Raw genomic sequence first — 23,389 nt, forward strand, 5'->3', positions numbered from 1 at the left:
TTTCTGTCTGCTGTTATCGCTTTCACACTACCCCCCTTTTCTAAAAGTCTTGATAACACTACCTTTGAATTATTATTTTAGTATCTGAGTAAATATAAGGATCTAAGGATTGTTGCAATCTTACATTCACTGAACTCTTTTTGCTCAACTATGAAAACTTTCGCTTCTGAGAAACCCAGTATTTATTTTTAAGGGATGTACGGATGTAAGGACAAACAACTAAGATGGATGAATGGATATACAGACAAACAATAAACATGGATAGATTAATGGATGGATGTCCGGACAAAGAATGAAGATGGATGGATGGATGGATGGATGGATGGATGGATGGATGGACAAACAATGAAGGTGGATGGATGGATGGATGGATGGATGGACGGATGGATGGATGTATGGATGGATGGATAGATGGATGTACAGATGTACATATGTAAGGACAAACAATAAACATGGATATATTGATGTATATATGTAGGGACAAACAATGCAGATGGATGGATGGAAGAATGGATAAAAAATTACGATGGATGGATGGATGGATGGATGGATGGATGGATGGATGGATGGATGGATGGATGGATGGATGGACAAAAAATTAAGATGGATGGATGGAATAGGGGATAGTGATGGATGGATGGATGGATGGATGGAAGAATGGATGAAAGAATGGATGGAAGAATGGATGGATGCATGAAAGATGGATGGATTGTGAAAGATGAATGAACAGATTGTCACAGTTGAATATTGATTGATGGATAGATGGACAAAGAAATGAATGGATGGACTGGGGAAGATGAATGGATAGATGGTTACTGTTAAAGATGGATGGATGGTCAGAGAATGATGGATAAACAGAGAATGATGGATAGATTGGTGGATGGAATGGGGATAGTTATGGATGGATAGATGGATGGATGAACAGACAGTCAGTCAATCCTTTCACAGTCCTTCCATCCGCCCATCCATAATGGAATTGATGGATGGATGGATGGATGGAAGAATGGATGGATGCATGGATGATGGATGGATTGTGAAAGATGAATGAATAGATTGTCACAGTTGAATATTGATTGATTGATTGATGGATAGATGAATGGATGGATGGATGGATGGATGGATGGATGGATGGATGGATGGATGGATGGATGGATGGATGGATGGACAAAGAAATGAATGGATGGACTGGGGAAGATGAATGGATAGATGGTCACTGTTGAAGATGGATGGATGGTCAGAGAATGATGGATAAAAGGAGAATGATAGATAGATTGGTGGATGGAATGGGGGATAGTAATGGATGGATGAACAGAGAGACAGTCAGTCAATCCTTTCACAGTCCTTCCACCCGCCCATCCATAATGGAATTGATGGATGGATGGATGGATGGATGGATGGACATTCAAAACATATAAGAACAGATATGAATAGCTTACAATTGCATTGATCTTTAAATCGCAATAAAAACAAACTCTATAAAAAAATTTGTTTATTTTTTTAACTATTTGCTAAAAAAATTTATTCAACTGACCTTTTTGTCAGCAGTTGATGTTGAAGTGAGTGCTTCATCATTAAACCGAATGCCTTTTTAAGTTGTGATTGTCCACAACTCACTGTGCATTTTAATAAGTGTTAAAGGTCACCAGCTGGAGATGGACAGAGACAATCTGGTGCCAGTTTCCTCTAAGATGCCACTCTAAGCATAAAGCATTTGAGTGCATTCAGTTTGGCTGTACTGAAACTAAAAATTGTAAAACTACTCTTCCAGGCCATGACTGCTGGTGTTCCAGAACCTCCTCTTGGTCCCCTGGATCCAGATGGTCACTTCATTAGTTTATGCCGTGACGCTACACTGGCCGCGTAAACAGCCGTGACAGACCCGCGGCTAATTGATATGAATGAATGTGGGTTTCTCACTGGTGCACGGGTCTCCAGAGCAAAAACAGTGAAATAATTGTTGGAAAGAATGCAAATGTGGCCTTCCACCAATACTGGCTTGATAATTCCTGCGAGATGAATCGGTTTAGCTGACTATTTTGAAACCAGCAACTTAAAAAGGAAAATGTGACCGGTAACATGACAGCTTGTGGGACAGACCTCAAATTTACGGGTGTTTTTCAGTGAAGCTCTCCTTTAAAATGCATTGAATATTGTCTTGGTTGCTACCAATTATTTTCTGGAAGAAAAAAAAAACTGTAGTCGATGGAGGCTTTGGGACAAGCTATGGATGCTGAGAAAGTAAGACTAATTGGAGTAGAGACAGACACTTTGAAGCTGGCATGTGCTTCGCTAAGTTCTGCTTTCTGCATGTCAAAGTGAGATTTGCTTGTGATTGGTATTCCTACAGAAAGCCGGTGGCGCAAAAAGTCTAATGCTCTCGATTGTCCTTTCTGAAGAGTGATTGATACAAATAGAGAGTGAAGTCCTCGGAGACATAAGCTCATGAATTCAGAGTGTGAGGTCTTGATTCTTCCAAATGAAAGACTCTTAGACCTTGTAGATGAGGACAGTGCTGCTGAACTCAACTGCAACACGTTTTCCAGTGTCTGTATGCAAAAAAAAAAAAATAAAAAAATAAAAACTTTAAAATATGTATATTTCATATCCAGATATTCTCTTGTACAATATAGGTTATCTTAAATATAAGCATATTGGCTTTTATTAAAAAACAAAACAAAAGCAAGACTACACAAATTTTATTGTATATAAAAGAAAATGTTTTTTTTAAATACATTCATTCATCTATCATATGTTTTACATATTTAGCTGCAACCCAACACTGGGAAACACCCATACACACACATACACCACGGCCAATTTTGCTTGTTAAATTCACCTATAGCATAGTCTTTGGACTGTAGAGGAAACCGGAGCACCTGGGTGAAACCCACGCAAACACAGGGAGAACATGCAAACTCCACACAGAAGTGCCAACTGACCCAGCTGGGGCTCGAACCAGCGATCTTCTTGCTTTAAAGTAATTGTGCTACCAAGTGCACCGCAGTGATGCCTTTTTATTACATATAAATGTTAATTTAAATCAAGGTATTCGTTAATTTAACTATAATTGCTTACTGTTGATTTTGGAGTGAAATGGTTTCATCGTATACAATGCATTTATCGTACACAAAGATACTAAATGTACAGAATATTTAATTAAAATTGTTAGAAAAGTAGGTGGACTCTGTGGTGGGCAGTGGGGAATAATGAAAAATTATAAAGCCGCAGATAATATTGCATTTTGATTAAAAAAACATATAAATTCAATAAATTTCATATTAAGATATTGCCTTGTACATTATTTTTGAGAATCTTATGTAATGCATTTGTTTTAATTTTTTAAACAACATTACACTGTAATGTTTTAATATATATATGAAAATGCTTTAAAGAAAACTTAATATTTCATAATTTAATTTTTATTTCAAAATATTGCTTATAACTAAATAATTGTCAGTTTATATTACACTTTAATATAAAAATATGTAAACTCACTATATTTCATAATAAGATATCATAGTGTATCTTAAATATAAAAAATCTTATGTATAAATATATTAGTTTTTTTTTAATAATACTACAAAAAACAGTAGTACATGGTACATTACAATATGGGAAATAATGAAAAATTATAAAGATAATATTGCATTTTGATTTTAAAAATCTAAATTCAACATATTTCATATTAAGATATTGTCTTGTATATTATTTTTAAGAATCTTATGTATAAATGTATTTGTTTTAATTTTTTAAACAATATTACACTGTAATGTTTTAATATAAAAGAAAATGCTTTTAAAAAAACTCAATGTTTCATAATTACATTTTTATTTCAAAGTATTGCTAATATCAAATTTATTAGCAATTTTGGAGTGAAATAGTGTAATTGTTAAAATATAATATACTTTATAAATTGCCATAATAATCGAACATATAATCCAAATGGATAGAAAATAAGGTAGAGTCTGGGTGGTGGGGAAGTAGAAAAAAAACAACATAACTGTCAGTTTATATTACACTGTAATATAAAAATATCTAAACTCACCATTCATAATAAGATTTAATACATCAAATATAAAAAAACTTGTGTATAAAAATATTAGTTTTTATTTCTAAAAATAATACTACAAAAAACAATAGTAAATGGTTTATTACAATATATACATACAATAAAATGCTTTCAAATGTAAAATTTCATTTTTAACGTTATTATTTACTGCTAATCAAACTGCTAATGAAATTGTCGCATAAATAAAACAAATACTGATACACAAATACACAAATACAATTATTTTTATAATATTGTTTATTTCATTATATAATATAAAATATTTTTTTATGTTTAATGTTTATAAACATCGGATCCTATTAGCTAGCAATGCCAGAAAAACAAAACAACTTGTTCAATCCATGCCATATATGGTTGTCAACAATCTGTCAGTTCTCCATTTTGTTTTTCAATAACGGAGCTGACAGTCAGCATGAAACCATCACGTATTCCCAGTTCAAAGTTGAATTCTAGACTTGTCAATATTTGAATACATTCTGACATGAAAGTACACATTATTTTTTGTGTGAAAGAAAAAACACACTGTGAAAAAGAAAGATGAAAGTGGTTGTACTAAACTATAAATAACACCTCCAATTACATTTAACAAATAAACACAAAATATATATACAAAAATAAGAAAACACATTTATTTATTTGTATATATATACAAATAAATAAATATACATAAATAAACATCAGTTTAAGCCATGCAGCCTGCTATGTCTGATGATAATCTGCACATTGTTTGCCTAAGTTCCATCTATATGCATGCAATGTGTATTTGTTATAATAAACGCTCATTCACAAGCTGTAGATTCCCCCCGACTACATAAATTACAGAATATATAATGGAAAGGCATTGAAAATAAGCTGGACTCTGGGTGGTGGAGGGGTAGAAGAAGAATGATATAAGCGGCAGTTGATATTGCATTGTGATTGACAGGATTAGATGAACGCGCTCCTCTATTCAGAAGTCTATTTTTTTCATTTAATGAATTCAATAAACGCCTTTCCCTTTGCTCAGAGGTAATAATTCCAGACTACACATAAACATTTAAATTCAAGCTAAGTTGTTATGCCTGTAATATAATTTGTACACACAGAAATAAAGCTACAAAAACAGCTGCCACTTGCTGTTCGTGTAGGTTCCACATTGGTATCTTAAAGCTACATGGCTAATAATTATTTTAAATAATATGTTTTTGGACTTTTTAGGTACTATTGTGTGCCTAAAAGCAGTGGTTCTCAACCACGTTCCTGGAGGACCACCAGCACTGCATGTTTTGGATCTCTCCTTTGTTTGTCAAACCCATTACAGGTCTTTCAATCTCTACTAATGAGCTGTTTATCTGAATCAGGAGTGTTTGGTTAGGGAAACTGTGCAGAGCTGGTGGTCCTCCAGGAACGTGGTTGAGAAACATTGCCTTAAAGGAATCAGTATGTGCCCTTTAAGTATAAACATGTAACGTTTAAAAAAATACCACTGATGTTATGATCACCAGCGATCGAGTGGCTGCAGATCGCTAGTAAACGAGCAGATCGCTAACAAACCACAAATCCGCCATCACATGGAATACAAATTCCAGTCATGCACCGCTCACACGCACCTGTTCCAGATTCTGCTGTTTGCACTCACTCTTGATAAACTGTTTTGTAAACATTACGATGCGTTTACATTGCCTTGTCTTGCCATGTACTGATCTTTGCTTTGAATGTTTATTGTTTATGTTGATTGCCGCCGGGACTGACTATTCACCTGTTATTTGACAACGACTCTGGATTCCCTGTATACATCTGTTTGCCCCTGTGTTGACTGTTGCTTGCCTGACCATCTCTGTGTAATAAACTTTCATTTGGATCCGCACTCTGTTGTTCAGCGTCCCCATAAAATTACAAATGACAACTTTTGTATCTCTGAATGTAATGACAAAAATAGTTAAATTCAATTGAGTAAAATGAGTTATGAGTAGGCCCACACGGAATCTGCGTGCGCAGACATTGACAAGACAAAAACACTGATAATAAAGGAATTTTAAAAAGAATTAGTAGTAAATAGAGAATTTAATGACACAAATTGGCAAATTTTTGTCCAGGTATATTACTATACGATGTTGTATGCATAGCTATATTATGTGCAAAGTGAAGTGTAAACTAAATATGTTAAATATATCCAAAATATGCTAACATATGATAAATATGTTAAATATATGCTAAATATGTTAAATAATTCATTAAAAGTGTAAACATGCATACCAAATAAATTGATGCTCTAACTAAATATTGACAGAGACCACATCACACTAAATACACAACAGTGATTTTAAATACATAGAAAGCTTAATAAAAGCAAGTCAAATATCTATCAATGCACTTAATGAAAATAAAATGTCAAAATATGGGTGAAATAATTTTTTTGAATGACAAATGAAAAAAAAAAACTAGTTAAATTACTTATTTTGATCTGTACTTGTTAATATATAAAAAAAAAGAATATGTAAGCAATCATTCATTCATTTTCCTTCGGCTTAGTCCCTTATTTATCAGGGGTGGCCACAGCGGAATGAACCACCCAATCATACTACATTTTAAATATGTTGAATTTTCTTGATGAAAAATGGCTAAAACAGTAGTTTAAAGAATACCCGTGAAGAATATTTTAATTAATCTTTTAATGAATCACCAAATGATTTTTCACATGCCTGACATTATTATTATTTAACTTTTTTGCATATGAACTATTGTTACACTGAATTACATTACATTGTTACATTACATAGTGTCTTCTTTAAATCATAAAAATATATGAATTTATGAGAGATGATTGTACCACACATTGTCCCATTGCCTCTATTATTAGTCTAGACAAAGAACTCTTTATATGCACCTTCAGCCAATTAGAAGTGGTTTTGGCAACACCCCATCTCTTCTCAGAGAGAAGCGCGACAGAAACAGAAGGAATCAATGTTTTTCCTCTGGTCATTGGAAACAGCTGTCCTGCTGTCCCACTGCACTGAAGAGATGCCGAGACGATGCCAAAGACATCAAATTCATCCAAAGAGGACCAACCCCCACCGCATAAAGCCCGAACAAACCCCATCATCTACATGAATCCTATTATCACTGACTCTTGCTGTAGACAACATGCAGAGTTGGTTTTATAGCAGGAAAAAATAAGCATTGAACATGTCATGTTTTTTCCTGGGAATAATATTTCTAAAGGAGCTGTTGACATGGATTTGGTAAAAACCCAAACAATACAAACATAAAAATAAAACAAAACAACAAAATCTGAAAAATGAGTTGTAGAATAACAATGAAATGACACAATGAGAAGTGCTGAACAACTGAAACATATTTAATACTTGATGATGGCAGCTTAAAGACGCCTCTCATATGGAGAATGTAGTCACAAGAGGGTTCTGTGGGTCTCGTCTATCAAATCTGATCTTTATTTTGTATTTTCTATTGGATTCAAGTCAAATGACTGGCTGGGCCATTCCACACCTTGATTTTCTTTCTCTGAAAGTATTCGAGAGTTTGCTTGGCTGTGTTTTGAATCATTGTCTTGCTGAAATGTTTTACAATAATGAAGAGCAGAGGGTTGCTGAACAACTACACTCTCAGAAATAAAGGTACAAAACCTGTCACTAATATGGTACCTTTTCAAAGGGTACAATTCTGTTTCTTTAGGGTCCACTTTTGTATCCTGATAGTATTATGAGGTACAAATTTGTACCTTTTAGGTAGTCATTTATACCTTTAAGGTACATATGTGCCCAAGAGAAAAGTGTACCTTATGAAAAGGTACCATCCCAGTTTTGTACCTTTATTTCTAGGAGTGCACTGGGAGATTTCAGCTGCTGTCTGGGCTTTTACTTTCTTTTACTCTGCTTTATTTCATTTTATTAACTTCATTTGTAAACTAGTTAGATTTGTTTTCTTGACATATATGGATTTCTTTGGTTTTCAACATCTGTTGAAAATTTTTAGTCAACAGCACCTTTAGAAATATATGTTTCCCGCTGTATATATTGTTGAAGCCCTCCTGTGTTTTTTTTTTCTTTTTCAAATATTCCCAAATGATGTTTAACAGAGCAAGAAATCTATTACAGTATTTCCATTTACAGTAACTTAACAGTAATTTACAGTATTTAATTTAATTCAATTTACAGTATTTACAGTTTTTTATTAAAAAACATTTTGAGGTCAATAATATTAGCCCCCTTAACTTATATTTGTCTATTTGTTGACAGTCTATACACTCTTAAAAAAATGGTACAATGTTGTACCAAAGAAGGTACAAGCCCTTGTCACTAGGGCAGTACCTTTTTATGGACCAGAACTGTACCTTAACACAAAGAAATACATTTATACAATTGCTGTTTGTACATTTAAGGACATGATTTGTCCCAGGGGGAACTAAAACATATACCTTTGGTTTTTAAAACCAGCAGATACAATATTATACCTTCATCAAAGGTATAAATGTGATCCATGAAGGTACCACTACTGTGACAAGACACTTTGTACCTTAACAGTGTCAAATGTGTTCCTTCAAGAACTATTTAAAGTCCTTTTGGTTTATCCAAAATGCATCAATTTATTTTCAGTAAATTTCAAACAACAAATACATTCTTAATGTCTTCTGTACCATATAAGGTACAACTTTTACAAAGGTACAAAACTGTTCCTTAAGGAACACTAAGCTTTGGGCGCCTAAGCTATGGAATGGCCTACCCACCAGCATCAGGAATGCTGTTTCTTTGGATTGTTTTAAGAAACTTCTTAAGACTCACCTTTTTAGCATTGCTTTCAACTTAGATTGATTATTTCTGATATTTTATCATCCAATTGTATTGAATCAACTATATTTTATTGCGGTCTTTTATTTATTTTATTTTTTGACTGTTTTTATTGTTCTGCATTGTTTGCCTTGTATGCCTGTTAGCGCTTTGGGACTGAGAAAAGCGCATTATAAATAAAATGTGTTATTATTATTATTATTATTTGTACCACCGTGTATCTTTTTTTCTAAAAGTGTAGAACAAACCATGGTTATACAATGACTGGCCTAATTACCCTAACTTACCTAATTAAGCCTTTAAATGTCACTTTCATAGATATATACATTAGATGTCGCCTGGCCTATTGTTGTCTATTGGACGGAATGCGTCAATAGCGCCACCATCTTGCTACAGGGTAGTGCTCCTTTAAAATGAATGCAGGACCAAGGTACAATGGAGGATTGTGGTCATCCAAAGCCAGAGATATACACATATACACATATATCTATGATCGGGAGTTTTCCTGGATGTTAGTATGTAATTTTTTTTTTTCTAATTACGAAAATTATCATTTTACATCACTTTTCTACATTGATGGATCAGTGACCGCACGGGCATTCCTGACTAAAAGCTTGTGTTTGTGTGTACAGAAATGTACTATTCACCCTCCCTGTTAAAATTAATCTAATCCGTGTCCTGAAATACACCTCCTCTCCTGTTTTCACTTCTCATACTGACAGAGGGAGCGAATCGGTTGTGAATGAATCCCCTGAACGACTCTTTCACTAACGTTAGCCGACAATAATAATCTCGATGTCATATTTCTTTTGCATTGTTTGCTGATTTTATTCAACAAAACTAGCATAAGCCGAGTGTTTAGTGCGAGTTGGAGCTGCTTTGCCATTTGGTGAAGGCAGTAAGTGACTGTTATCATCAATAACGTTACCTGATTAGCACAAAAGTTCAGAACATACAAAAACAGAAAAAAACTTAATATTACCTATGAAATGTTTTGCCTTTGTACTTTTTTTTCTTTGTTTGCTCGTTACTACACCCGTAGAAAGCACTAAAGTCCCACATCTTCACGTAATAACACTGTCTTGACTAATACGCTTGAATGACATTTGTCCTGGGAGCACTGTACCAATGTGGCGGCGCTATTGACGCATGCTCAGGGTCCCTATGCGATATCTAGTGTATATATCTATGTGTCACTTTAAGCTGAATACTATGCTTAAAAAATATCCAGTAAAATATTATGTACTGTCATCATGGCAAAGATATAAGAAATCAGTTATTAGAAATTAGTTATTAAAACTATGTTTAGAAATGTGTTCTTTCCATTAAACTGAAATTGGGGGAACAGGTTTACAAGGGGGCTAATAATTCTGACTTCGACTCTATATATATTTACAGCTCTGTCTCATCCCTGAAAAACATTAGAATTTCAAATCTCCCCTCATGAATCAATGTTTACATTACCTCTGGAAGCACACCCGACTCACATCATGACTATGAATAGCGAGAGTCCCGTTTGTTGCTTATATGCATGAAACAAAGCTGACATCGGTGCAATAATATAAATCTAACAAAGAGTCATTCCAAACAGACCCTTAAAATATTCACAAAAGCCAACTTGAGGATGATTATACGAGGACTAAAACAACTAAAAGCTCATCCAGAAATGATAAATTAGCGCGAGCCAAATGCAATTAAAGTTCTACTCGAGCATATCGTGCATGCCTGTAGCTTGGTTTCATTACGGCGCAATACACCTATTCCTCTGGGCTCCACAAGAAGCCCGCATGAATAAACATGAGAGTATTTTTTTGCCAAACGCTAAAGGCCATGATGGCGCCTCCTCCTCCTCTATGACAGACCACCTACCTCTCATTAACCAGAACTCAGAATGGGCTGCAACCTTCCAGTCTCCTTTTCATGTCTACATTACTCTGTCATTCTCCTGTTGTAGCCTGCGAGATGAGTTGAACGTCAGTCTCTGCGAAAACAAACCAAGACTTAGGAAAGGCCACCAATGTCTAACAGTCATGCGAGTTTAATTGGAATAAAACTGTTCTGACTGAAGATGCGATGTGTGCAGAATTGATTAAAACCTTGCATTGGAAACTATTCAGCGATTTAACATTTGTGAAGGGTGTTGTAAGGTTTTAGGAGACTAAGAGGAGACTTTCGAAGACATGTTTCAAAAACTTGTGGTGAATATAAACACTAATGTTCTGTTGATGTATTTACACTTCAATTATTTTTATTAATATAGCTAGAAAATTATTCTTCTCTAGATTATGTGCATGATTCATTATATAAGTATGTCATTTAAATGCATTAATTATGTAGTAATGTGCCTTATTATGTATTGATCTCATCCATAACGGTAATATATAATGCATAACTGTTCCTTTTTACACTGTTAGAAAGTATAATGCATTACAACATATGACAAAAAACTATTTCAGAAAAACAAGTTTAAATATTAAGCTTTACAATATTAAAATGCATTTTGACTACAGTTATTTGAATAATGTACAGTGCTCAGAATAAATGGGTACACCCCTCACAGATCTCTCTTTTAAATTAATATTTTCTACAGGACGCTTTACAAAAATATATTAATGCATATACATTAGACTTATAGCAAAAGCCAAAACTGGAACTATTCATTCATTTGTTTTCGCTTTAGTTCCTTAATTATCAGAGGTCACCACAGCGGAAAGAACCACCAACTATTTCAGCATATGTTTTACACAGCAGATGCCCTTCCAGTTGCAACCCAGTACTGGGAAACACTCATACACTCTCGCATTTACAAACATACTCATACAGTACGGCCAATTTTGTTTATCCAATTCATTTATAGCGCATGTCTTTGGACTGTGGGGGGAAACCGCATGTTCTCTTTGCATGTTCTCCCTGTGTTGGTGTGGGCTTCCTCTGGGTGCTCCGGTTTCCCACAAGTCCAAAGACATGCGGTAAAGGTGAATTGGGTAGACCTAATTGTCCGTAGTGTATGTGTGTGAATGGGTATTTATGGATGTTTCCCATTGATGGGTTGCAGCTGGAAGGGCATCCGCTGTGTAAAACATATGCTGGATAAGTTGGCGGTTCATTCCGCTGTGGGGACCCCAGATTAATAAAGGAACTAAACCCTAAATAAAGGAATGAATGAATGTTGGTATTTTTTTTTCAATAAATAGTTTGAATTTAAATCTATTAACTTTCTATTACTAAAGATGTTAGGTGACCAAAGTCCTATTTTAATGAATAAAGCTGTTTAATAAAAATTTTTGTATAAATGCACCAACATTTATTGTCTGAATTCACTGCAAAACTTGATAAAACTGTTCAAACTTTCAAAAGGAGTTTTCATTTTCATTTATGCTGAGCTATATCTTTCTGTAATGCATTATTTATTAACTTTTTAATCACATTACTTCTGCCACCATTTTATGAAATAAAGGACTCAATTGTATTTACAGAGATTTTATAAGCGCTGAAATATTAAAATAGCCCTCACATGATAAGATCCCTGCAATGTATGGTAATGCACTGGACTTTAATTGATTCTAATATCTTTAGTCAGAGCAGCTCTATTTTTAATTATGAGGCATAATTAATGCATTACACAAATATTTTTAGAATGCATTATATATAACACGTTGACACATTATTTTGACAAGCAATCAAGTGTGTTTCTCTAAGTCTAAACTTAGGTTCTTTTGGTTGCCAAGTAATGCAGCTACAATTTCCAATTTCACAACAGCTTTAAATGTGCACTGAAAATATACATTTGGTAAGTTTACAAAATTGAATTGCACAAACTCATTGTCTTTAGCTTAATTGTATGAAGTATTTATTCATTACTAATATATAAGAATATTCCATACTTCACATCAGAGCTTAAGATTTTTGCCCGAACCCATTCGGGCTCAATTTCTATAATTTTACACTGGGTCGGGTCGGGCTGGGCTTGGTCTTGTGCAGTAAATGAACTGTCATGTGATGCATTTAGATTAGCGCTGGAAATGAATCTATTCGTTTGTTACAACATTAAAATCCCTCGCTGCAAAGGGGAAACAAATGATGACAGAGAAGTTAAAAAAAGAGCGAATTTTGACTGCGGTCAGGCCAGCCGCCAGTTTAGAAAGAACGATCATTCTAGCCACCTAGGTATTTTGGTGGTTGCTTATACACTGCGTGTTAAGGTAGAGCGCTAAACAGCAAAGTATAGCAAGCTGACAGGGAAGATGACGAGGTCACTAACTAAATTGAAACCGCTGTTATGGAAAATGAAATGAGTGTTCTTGGCTGGTGGAAAATGAACAAACAATCCTACCCAAAACTTGTAAAATTTGCCAGAACAGTAGTATGCATCTCGGCCAGCAGCAGCAGAGAAAGTGTGTGCTGCTGGAAGTACCATCAGTGAGCGCAGAACTGTGCTAAAGCCATTTACAGTGGATTCAATAATGTTCCTCCACAAAAACACATAGCCTAATCTTGGTGAGTAAAGGATTTTCAAATGATAACTAAATATTAATTAAACCATAAAATCTTAATGTAGTCAGGGCATATAGGCTAATGGTGGCATTATTCTTTTATTATTCAGCTTCACCGTCGCCTTAATCCCAGATTGTGAAGAGAAGTGGCGAAACAAATCTCGCACTGCCTTTATCTTAATTTTGTTATTGTCAAATACCCGTCATAATTTATCATTTATTTTAATTTAATTGGTTAAGAAAGACTTATTTTTATTGGTGTGTTGGCCAATTTAAAGGCTAAGTGTATGCCAAGGCCTATTTAGAGTGCTGAGACGTTACAATGTTACAGAGGACTTATTTTATTTACTTGTTCCAACTTTCCAGTGGCCTATAGCCTATGTTTGTTATGAATAATGTTAAAACACGTATAAATAACTCATTCATGAAAAAAAGACAAAAGAGCTGTGAGCATGTGCACATTTGAATAATTTTGGGCTGTAAATGTGTTCGGGCTTTATAAAGCTGTCAATCAAAATGTACTTGTCAGGCTCGGGCTGAATTCTGTTGGGCCCCATCTGGCTCAACTTTTGTGGCCCGATTAATCACAGCTCATCTTTACATAGTCACATTTACTTAGAGCATTTTAGTTTGTTGACTTAACTCAAACTGAGTTTTACAATTTTATTTTTACAGAAACTTCTGTAAATCTCACACTGTACACAACTCAACCAACAAATAAGATGTATGTATTCTAAATGCTAATGAAATTACCATCCATTTGGATTACTTATTTTAAACATAATTGAACTAATAAACTTTATGTGGTTAATATTTGTTAGTTAAACAAAAAATAAACAAACCCTCCTTTGGTATTTCCTCCTTAATTACTTCTTTTTAATTCATCTATTGTGCAGAGTATACGAAGCAGCTTAAATATTGCCCCTGAATATTAAGTAAACCAATCACATGACATTTAACTAAATGGATCTGACTTTTTCTACAGCTAGATATATTTCTACCATATTCATATATTTTAACTGATTGAAAATGTACTGAAAATGTAGCCCTATATACATTTCTGCAGATCGCAAATTATGTAGCCAGAAGTACGTATGGCTGCATTTCGTCTTTGAGACAAATGCTACGGGGCGGTATGACGCTGTTCCTTTTCGCACTTATCAGCTGACCGATTACCTCCATAAGGACAGCTTCTCCACTCAAGTCAATCAGTGCTTTGGAAAACACTATTGGTTGGGTTTAGGGAAGGAGGACGGTTGGTCAGTCAGACATTCAGTTAGTCGACAGCGGCCTCTGGTGGATTTATGCAAGAACAGCAAGCGAGAGAAATTTGAGATCTCAAAAAGCGTACACAGCAGCCTCTGGTGGATTTGCAAAAACAAAAACTGCAAAAAAATGTACCTCCTTGGACATATTTGGCGCTCTCCAGAAATGTTTATAGGCGTACGCTTTCAGAATGAGCCTGGGTTAGATTAAATTTAATAATATTTGATTTTAAAATATTTAGATTGATTCTAAGAAATTTGAAAATAATGAAAAGGTTTCAAACACTTTAATAACAAACTTTAATGTTTTTTTTTGTGTAAATAAAGTCACCATATTTTGGTCGTGTGCAAAAATACACAATAACATTTAATTATTTTTCAGTCTAAGAATAAAGCATGCTGGAAACTACAAATCTGCATGGTTGGGTGACGTCATTCAGTCTAAATTCGACCTAATACAATAAAATTTTGAGCTTTGAATTGAATTTTGATGTAACTTATTTCAATTAAGTTCAATAAACTTTCATTAATTGCCTGCAAGTCAAATTAACTAATTTCATTTCATTAATTGCACTGATCAATTTTTTAGATTTCAGCAATAACAATCTGTTTTCTGAAGGAGGTATCAATCTGGGAACAATCTTTCTTTTATATCATTAAGCCAATAAAACCTAGCATTAAACTGACACATGAATATACTCAATAATGTAAGGTCTATGTGTATTAAATGTCACAATTAGTGGAAACGGCTATGCTTTGTCTTTTCTTTTGTCTGTCTATAAACTATGTTGTGCTGAGGCTCATAGTCTCCTGCATTAATGCAACTAGAACACGTATTACAGTGTCCAATGAGCATCAAGCTGTCTTGGACAATTCAGTGGGTTGTAAGTGAGCAATGCAATTTACCTGAAAATATCAATACATACATTCACACTCTTTTACTCTCTCTCTCTCTCTTACACACAAGCACACATACACAAAGGTACATACAAGGCAGAAAACCTTATCGATTAGAAGACATAAGCAAAGGGGAATGTGCTAAACTGGGAAATCGTGAGAGAAGCTGGAGAGAAGAACAGTAGAATCAAAAGACAAACAAATGCTTTTGAGAAAGACATACTTGGCATGTATCATGTCATTTCATTTTCATCCGCTTATCCGGGGCCAGGTTGCGGGGGCTATAGTCTTAAGAGAGAACTTTAGACTTGCCTCTCCCCAGACACTTCCTCCAGCTCCTCCGAGGGGGATCCCGAGGCGTTCCCAGGCCACCCTAGAGACATGGCTGAAGAAGAAAACAGTATGGTATGTTAACATATTGACCTATACTCTTTTGGTAGCACTTTACTTGAAGGGAATGTTTATAAGACTGTCATGAAACCTTTATAATCATGACATGGCACATGCTTTTTTTATGCTTGCTCATGACAACTGTCTTTTTAAATGGAGAGATGACATTGTCTGTTATGACAACTTGACAATCAAAAACCTCACAACTGGTATTTGTTTATGTCGACTTGTCATCTTTTGCATTTAAAATGTCATAACTGAGCAAATGACACTTAATGAAAGTTGTTATAAGCATGTATAAAATCTCATTCACAGTCATGATGTGTTATATCATGATTATAAAGGTTTAATGACAGTTTTATAAACACAAGAAGCTGGAAAGAAGAATGTAGAATCAAAAGACAAACTAATCCTTCTGAGAAAGATTAACTTATGGATGTACTTTAGGCCCTGGTCAGATCCAATCTCAGATTAAACAATTTTGTTTCTGTAAAATCTTGACTTGTCGTGGGTAACAAATGTGCCAAACCACACGTTCCTTCACGATCAGTCATCCCGTGATGTATACAATGAACTTTATTTCCCAAAACAGTCACAACTGTTGCTATAATGATATTTCATATAACAATTTCATTTTTTATCTTATTTTAATCTCAATAAACACTGAAGCTTGCTAATAACTAGGCTACATTATTTAAAGGCCTTCATTATGACATTGATAATACCAAACTTATGATTCCATTTTTAATATTAAGATATTTTCTTTGAAATTTAAATGTATATTTCAATCTTTGCATCCTTCTAATGAAGAAAAAAGTAGAGTATTCACATATTGACCTGTTCTCCTTTTGGTAGCACTTTACTTAAAGGGGTGTTCATGAAACCTTTATAGTCATGACATGACAAATGCATACTTTATTATGCTTGCTCATGACAACTCATGTCATTTTAAATGGAGAGATGACATTTATTACTTGACATAATTAAATACATCACAGCGGGTATTTGTCAATGTCAAGTTGTCATATTTGCATGTAAAATGTCATAACTGAGCAAATGACACCTAATGACAGTTGTTATAAGCATGTATAAAATCTCATTCACATTCATGATGGGTTATATCCAGCCTGATCTCACGAGAAAACGTAAGTATTTTACGTTTTGGCAGTTTAGTGGCTAATTCAGTCGTAAGAAAATGTATGATTTTAAAAAGGAGGCGTGGCACCTAACCCCACCCCTAAACCCAACCGTCATTGGGGGATACGCAAATCGTACTAAAATGTACGAATTAGATTGTGCGAATTTGTACGAATTAGCCTCTAATGAAAAAGTTACGAATTGCCGTGAGATTGTGTTGGTTATATCATGATTATAAAGGTTTTATAACAGTCTTATGAACACAAGAAGCTGGAAAGAAGAATGTAGAATCAAAAGACAAACAAATCCTTTTGAGAAAGATGAACTTGCATATTGATTAAGCCCCGGTCAGATCACACTATTTTTTGGTTGGCTACGAAAGTCACAATATGTCAGATTATTTGATTTTGTCTCTGTAATATCTTGACTTATTAATATCTTGACAAATGTACCAATCTACACGTTCCTTCGCGAACAGTCATATTTTCCTTGAAATCCAAATGTATATTTTAATCTTTGCATCCTTCTAATAAAGCAAAAGTTGGGTATACGCCTTTTGGTAGCACTTTACTTGAAGGGGTGTTTATAAGACTGTCATGAAACCTTTATAATCATGCCATGACGCAACGATCCTTTATTATGTTTACTAAAGACAACTGTTTTTCAGTGTCAATTGCCCAGTTGTGTCATTTTAAATCCAAAGATGATATTGTGTCTTATGACAACTTGACATTAGCAAATACATCACAAATGGTCTTTATCTTAGTCATGTCAACTTGACACATTGTAAAAAAAATAGGACAACAAATGGGACAAAGAAAGGGAATTAAGCTGGTTAGTTTTCACAAATTTAAGTGGATTGAACATGCCCAAAAAAACTCAAGAATTGTATTGTTTCAGCTCATTTTAAATAAATAGTTTGAACAAGCAGCAAACACAATTTCTTTAGTGCATTATCAGGACAACATAAGTTGTCATAAATCTGTCATAAACATGATTGTCATGAGGCATTATAATTGTTTTATGAACATTTTTCTGATTTTTATTTGTCTTTAAAATGTCTCATCAATAGTCTTTTTACTCTGTCAAATAATTTTTAAGAGCATCATTAATATTTACAAGAATTTAGCTAGTACTGTTGAGGTCACGTTTTTTTGTCTTGGTAATCTCAAGTTGTCATCCCAAAGACAAAAAGAGGTTGTGATGTGTTTATGTCAGGTTGTCATAACGAATAATGTCATCTTTTGCATTTAAAATGTTATAACTGCATTGTTTGTGAAGCTGCTTTGGAATGATAATTATTGCAAGAAGCACTCAACTAATAAACTTGAATTTAATACATTAGCACAAATGAAACTGCACCAAATATTATGTTTAATTTAATACGATTTATTACAGTGATGACAATGTTAGTGAGAAATGTGCTGAAAGTAACTGTGATCCAAACTGTCTTTATGTAAAAAGTCTTGAATGGTCATGAAATTTTTGAAATGTACCCAATTTGATTAGGTTTCGTCACTGTATGTAATTTTAATGGTCAAGTGATGAAATGGCTGTCAAGGTATCACATTTAAAAAATTATAGTGTATTTTTTTAAAACAAACAGCAAATTGAAACAGCAGGAGAGATAGAGGGAATGCAGGAGGGGCTGTTAGTCTGCATGCATCATCTGGCTCCGTCTGCACTCAAAGTTGCTCATGCTGATTTTGGAGCAGAATCCAAATCTTGAACCATGCTATTAGGATCAAAGCATCCACAAAAACTAAATTACTCACAGCAGAAGTGTGGAATGGCTTCTCCCCAATAAAAATCAAGGCTGTTGATTTATTATGATTCAGAAATGTCCTTCTTCACTTCTCTATGATCATAATTATTATTTGTACTGTTCATGTTTGTGCAACGTTATTATTTCTTATTTTAGTTGATTGATACTGCATCAAAGACAAAATGGTAATAATAAGTTTAACAGCTAATTAATAGTTTGCGTATTTTATTATTTACAAGTATTTTCCGTTAATTAACATTGATGAATTGCATTATGAGATGTTTATTTCAGGCTCTGTTAACTTTTCTGTTAAGAACTTGTATAGAGCCTTTAGTAGTTTGAAACAATATGTTGTATAAAAAAATAATACAGGTGGCGCAGTGGGTAACATTGTCACCTCAAAGCAAGAAGGTCACTGGTTCGAGTCCCAGCTGGGCCAGTTAACATTTCTGTGTGGAGTTTGCATGTTCTCCCTGTGTTCCAGTGGGTTTCCTCCGGGTGCTCCGGTTTACCCCGCAGTCCAATAACATGCGGTACAGGTGAATTGAATAAACTAAATTGACCATATATAGAGTATGAGTGTGTATGTGAATTTTAGAGTGTGTGGGTGTTTTCAAGTTGCAGCTGGAAGGGCATCCGCTACATAAAACATATGCTGCAATAATTGCCGGTTCATTCCTCTGTGGCGACCTCTGATAAATCAGAGATTAAGCCGAAGGAAAGTTAATGAATCAAGAAATAATACATTCTAAGAAAAAAGTCCATAAAACAAATTATCTCAGTTTAGTAGCGTAACTTACAAAACCAATAAAGAGAACATATCACTTCAAACTATTAAAAATGTCAATAAATGTCACTTTTTCAAACTTTTCAGTATTAAAAATTGTTGGAGGATAGATCCCATAAGGCAATTTAAAATCAGTAAAAAAAAAATTAAAATAATCAAAAATCTACTGCAAGACAACTGCTGGTTTACAGATATTATTTTTTTTACTGTGAATGAAAGTAAATTAATAGTAGTATCCTCATTTAGAGCATAATATTCAGCTGTCCATTGAAATCCTTGTGAGCTGACTTAATATTAATATTAATATTAATATACAGTTGCAATCAGAATTATTAAACCCCTTAGATGATTAGGCCCCCTGTTTATTTTTCTCCCATTTCTCTTTATCAGAGAGAATATTTTTAACACATTATTAAACATAATAGTTTTATTAACTCATTTTTAATAACTGATTTATTTTCTCTTTGTCATGATAACAGTAAATAATATTTAATTAGATATTTTTCAAGACACAGCTTGAAGTGAAATTTAAAAGCTTAACTGGGTTAATCAGGTTAACTAGGCAGGTCAGGGTAATTTGGCAAGTTATTGTATAACGATGGTTTGTTCTGTAGACTATCGAAAAAAAATATAGCTTATAAAGGTTAAACATTTTGTCCTTAAAATGGATTTTTACAAATAAAAAACTGCTTTTATTTTAGCCAAAATAACACAAATAAGATTTTTTCTAGAAGAAAAAATATTATCAGACATACTGTGAAAATGTACTTGCTCTGTTAAACATTATTTGAAAAATATTTTAAAAAGAAAAAAACTATCAAAGGGGGTTTAATAACTGTATGTATCCTTACAATGCCATATTCCAGATCCAAAAAGGCAATTCTGTTCAGCACAACATGTGCAAATGTGGTCATTTTTACACAATAGTATATTTAAAATTAAAATAAGCTGAAATTCCAAATACTGCACCTCATAGAAGCAATCCACTAGAGGGAGCCATAATGCCAATCTAATTTCAGCACCACACATTCTCCATAACTCTGTAATCTGTAAACCTTAAATCTCTTTTCTTATCATGACAGAAATCAGCTTTTGTACCTTTATTGTCTTTTTTCCTTTTGTTTGTTAACTGTCATAAAATTCCAATTAATAAATCTTATTTAAAAAAAGAAAAGAAATCAGCTTTATAAAACTGCATACCTTGCTTCTGTGCTTTGGCCTGACTTCCATGCGAGCGGTGCTACATTTGTGCTGACAACAGACAATGGTATTTTTACTTGTAAAATATTCTAACATGACAAATTTATACATTATAAGAGTATAAAGGGAAAGGATGCTCACCTAATCCAGTCATCACCTGGAGTAATACGGCCATAAATTACAAGCATGTCCTGCACTGACACTGAAACTCCTCATAGGGCTGCTACAAATAAAACCAACGACAAACACCTACCACCAACCAACTGTGTTGTCTCCTTGCACTGGCATTAGTTGTTTGGAGTCAGCTTGGTGTGTCCCAGCCTTAAGGTGACGATACATGGGGCAACTTTTAGAGAAATGTTGCTGGGCATCTTTGGGCAATGATGCTTTTAATGCGCAACCATGGGAGACACTAGGGCAACCAGATCCAGATGCAATTCTGTTATCCATTCTCAATTGTAAAATAGCTAAGGAACAATGGTCAAAAAGTTGCTCAGTGTATTGTAGGGCTGGGACACACAAAGTCGACGGTTGTGACCATTGGGCTTCGTTGGTCCATCAGTCCAAGTTGGTTTGGTGTGTTCCATGTGTAGACTCTCATCAGGTTAACATCGGAGCTTGTTAGTCCAATTTAGCATGTTAAATCAATGTCGCCCATAGGTTGATGAGAGCGCTCTGATTGGTTATTCAGCAACAAGTCAGAGTGCATGACATAGTGAAGTAAGTAAACAACTAAAGTCAAGAAGAAACACAAAGAGACTATCTGTAATTTTACAGACATATTTGAAAGAGTAGCGGCAGATTGGCTTAGTGGTTAGCACTGTTGCCTCACTGCAAGAAGGTCACTGGTTCGTATAGTTGGTGGTTCATTCCGCTGAAGCGACCTCTGATAAAAACAGAGACTAAGCCGAAGGAAAATGAATGAATGATTTTCAGGAGCAAATCCATTCGTGGTGAGTGAAGATAACTGTGATGATACTGAACGCTGCCTTGTTTATGCTTAGCAACCGTGCATCGGAAGTTCTGGTTTGCCGTCCTGAACGAGAAAACAGTTAAGAAAGACACTCTTTGGTCCATTTGGTGTGTTCACCCTCAGCTTTTTATCCAGATGGAACCAGATATGAGCCAATTTGAGGCAACGACACAGTTGGATTTCAACAGTGCTAGTTTTTGGCGTCAGCTTATTGTGTACTGACACTTAGAAACCACTGTGTAATGTCAAACCTGTAGGGGAAATCAGAACATTTCAGGACTTTAACATTGTAAATCAGCTTGTGACATGGCTGGATGGTTTTAAGATCTATAACAATGATAGGAACCAACTATATATCTCACCTCCAGTGTCATAATGAAATCTTTAATGGTGCATTTCATTGGTTCTGTGATGAAGTGGGTATTCAAAGTTGTGAGATGGTGAAGTCAAAGCAGATCACAATTGTGCTTGCAAAGGCCAGATTTACTATGAAGAAGAGCTTTTATTGACCTGTGCCCCAAAAGACTCCAGCTTTCCTGCAGCAGTGTTTTTATACTTCAAGTAAATTGACTTAGAGAGATTAATAGCGAAGGGACAAAATGGGATCAGGATTGATGCAAATAAAGTGTCGGATGGACAGCTTATTTGATGGAGCTTCATTAATGGAAGGAAAGCATGCCAACAAGAGATCTGAGGGATTATCACAGTGTCTGGCACTGACCTTTATAACTGAAGGATTTACATTATTGTCCATGTTACACATATAACACAATGAAAATGAATAGTGTAATTATTAGCAACTATATAAAACAATTAACCTCTAGCATCTAGTTATTGCTTAATCCGGCATAACAAAACCGTGGAGATGTTTAAATATTGGTAGTCTGTTTTCATTAAACTAAAGCTTATAAGCCAGCTAATAAAAGATTTTTTGAATTGAATGAAAAATATAATCTGTTAAAAACTGAGAAAGCATTAGAAAGAGACTTAAAATGTTGACTTTATCTTAATCTGTCAGCCCCTGTTAGATGCTAAATCCTGAGTGACTGACTGACCCTTTCATCGTCTGCCTCCACAAATGTCAAATGTCTTTTTCTCCCTTCACACACTGACAGTAAGTGGCAAATATGAAGAGCTCTGTCTTGACAAGAACCCACCTTAAATTACAGCAGAAACACTTAATTGTTGTTGCAGAATGAAAGTAACTGTGTGATGGTCCATTAATGCCAACAAAGCTGTCTTCTAATTCTGCTTGTAATGAAAAGAGGAAGATTCATTGTGTGTAAATCTGACACAATTATTAAATGCATTTATAATGTCATCCAAATGTCAAATGAACTGCACTTTAAGGTCAAGATGTGATGGACGGCCTTTTCTTATTTTGATGTAGTTCTTCTATTTTCTGTTAAAAGTAGATGATAGATGCACTGCTGAAAATATTTTGAATGTTGGTGTGTATTATTATATATTAGGATCACAGTTTTTCTTTAAATTATTTTAATTCCTATTTAAAACATTATTTACAGTGGGGAAATAAGTATTGAACACCTCCTGTTTTTTCCTAGGAATAATATTAGAGGATAAGGAGATACTAGCATGGAATTGAACCAGACTTTGGTTAAAACCCTA

General features: G+C 34.4%; 1 long non-coding RNA gene across 1 annotated transcript; it reads right to left on the minus strand.

Moving 5' to 3' along the window:
• Positions 1 to 7,993: 7,993 nt before the first annotated feature.
• LOC147840686 (uncharacterized) lies at positions 7,994 to 21,415 on the minus strand. Its single transcript, XR_015509787.1, has 3 exons — positions 20,788 to 21,415; positions 15,732 to 15,893; positions 7,994 to 10,834 (listed from the first exon to the last, which is right to left on the minus strand). It is a non-coding gene; the product is annotated as an uncharacterized LOC147840686 (long non-coding RNA).
• Between the last annotated feature and the right edge of the window lie 1,974 nt (positions 21,416 to 23,389).

This window comes from Danio rerio, chromosome 15 (assembly GCF_052040795.2).
Source record: "Danio rerio strain M-AB ecotype USA chromosome 15, GRCz13ab, whole genome shotgun sequence".
NCBI classification, from domain to species: Eukaryota; Metazoa; Chordata; class Actinopteri; order Cypriniformes; family Danionidae; genus Danio; species Danio rerio.